Here is a 2317-nt window from a genome sequence, read left to right as displayed (position 1 = left end):
TGTTCAGCAACTTCCTAAATTACATTTTGATTTAAATTGAAATATTCACGATGATAATCTGTATGTTTCATAATTAGCTGTGTTAAAAATACAAAATTTTAATATGGTATTTCATAAAACTGGTGCGGTCAATAATTGTTACTTTCTTTTTTTATGGTTCACAATTTCGATGTCTGTAATATTTCAAATTTTCAGCAAGCTTCTATGATGCATTTTGTAAATAATTAAATGTAAAGGTTAATTTGTACACCTGATAATTGTCAAGAACACGTTTGAAATCTGTTAGAAGGCCACCAATAAACAAAATTTCTTAATCATTGAATTTTATTTCTATAGTTAAATTGCAATGTCCATCATGTTGAGACTTGTATTTATATAGATAGATTCATCGTAATGAAGATAAGGTTGAGGACCTAGAAAGTTGGTAATTAAATGTAACAAAATGTCAAATAAAAATTTTTATTCGGATTAGAAGCATCAATAATTAAATATGAAGGATGAGAATTAATTTCTTCGCCTAATAATTGTCAAGCACACATTTGAAATCTGTTAGCAAAACAGCAATAAGCAAAATTTGTTAGTCACTGTCTTTTATTTATATAATTCAATTGCAATGTCCATCATGTTGAGACTTGTATTTATATAGATTCATCGTAATGAAGATAAGGTTGAGGACCTAGAAAATTGGTAATTAAATGTAACAAAATGTCAAATAAAAATTTTTATTCGGATTAGAAGCATCAATAATTAAATATGAAGGATGAGAATTAATTTCGTCACCTAATAAGTGTCAAGCACACATTTGAAATCTGTTAGCAAAACAGCAATAAGCAAAATTTGTTAGTCACTGTCCTTTATTTATATAATTCAATTGCAATGTCCATCATGTTGAGACTTGTATTTATATAGATTCATCGTAATGAAGATAAGGTTGAGGACCTAGAAAGTTGGTAATTAAATGTAACAAAATGTCAAATAAATATTTGTATTTAAATTATAATTTAAATCTATAGAGGCATAATTAAATGTGAAGGATGAGGATTAATTTCTACACCCAATAAATGTCAAGAGCACTTGAAATCTGTTAGAAGGGCAACAATAAACAAAATTTATTAACCACTGAATTTAATTTATATAGATAAATTGAATGTCCATCAGGTTGAGACTTATATTTATATAAATTTATTGTAATGGAAATAAAGTAGACAATTTAGAAGGTTTACTGAATTAACGTAACAAAACGTAGATAATTTTTATTTTATTTTTTAAATGGTTTCTAATTTCAGTTGTTATAACATATAATTTCCATCGAATTTTTGTTGTTGTTTACAAGACCTGTAGGCAAGAGCGCGTGATGATTCGAACAGTTATCAACACACGTCTGCAATAAATTAAAAAGTGTGCGAAGAGATTCTACCTCCTTATGAAGAACTAATCCGCGTAGATTTATTAAATCGTTGTCTAGGAGGATTCACGCAAAACGTTAATAAAAATTAGGCGTATATAAATAAGTATAGTATATAAATAGTATATAAATAAAATACAGTGGTTAAAATAATAACACAGGCCCTCGCTTGATAATGCTCGTCTAGTGACATAATCATCCTTGACATTGCTCATATCGCTACTTGCATTTTTAGTGATGGCATACGTAGTATTGTAAAAATACTGGAAGCCTGCCCGTTGGAAGTAAAAGCTACGTGAAACTGGCCGAGCGCTCCCTCATTGCTGAGACATTAAACGTGTTTTCAAAATCACACACTAGCCTCGCCAATTTTCAATCGATGTACTTGCATCTTTTTTTTTTAATGTAATCATCGTGTATCTTCCTAGTGAAGTACGTAGGTTTTTTCTTAATAATATTGATACTTATATTTTGCATGTAACTTTAAGCACAGCAGATCGTGGCTTTCTATGTTTCACTTTGGACCGATGCCATTTTATTAAAAATGTATACTTTTTAAAAACGGACAAGTATTTCGCTTTATTTGAACTTGTAAGAACACTAATCATTGTTTCGCTGTTACAACTTGAACCTGGTTTCATTTATCGCACCCAACGCACGACCATCCAGTTTGCAAACGCTCCACTAAATCGTCCGCCATTTTTGTAAAAATAAGAAAAACAAAACAATCATTTTCTAGCTAAAAACTTATACAATACATTAATGTACTTCAATTTAGATCAAATATTGTTATCGCTTTAACACAAAATTCTTGAAAAAACGTGAAATTTGAGGAGAGATGGTGGAGGGAGCAAAGTGTAACCCTTTAATTATAATAGTTTAATTTAATAATTGGAATAGGCATGCAACGTT

This window comes from Hylaeus volcanicus, chromosome 7 (assembly GCF_026283585.1).
Source record: "Hylaeus volcanicus isolate JK05 chromosome 7, UHH_iyHylVolc1.0_haploid, whole genome shotgun sequence".
Taxonomy (NCBI): domain Eukaryota; kingdom Metazoa; phylum Arthropoda; class Insecta; order Hymenoptera; family Colletidae; genus Hylaeus; species Hylaeus volcanicus.
Note: the sequence above shows the minus strand (reverse complement) of the source record.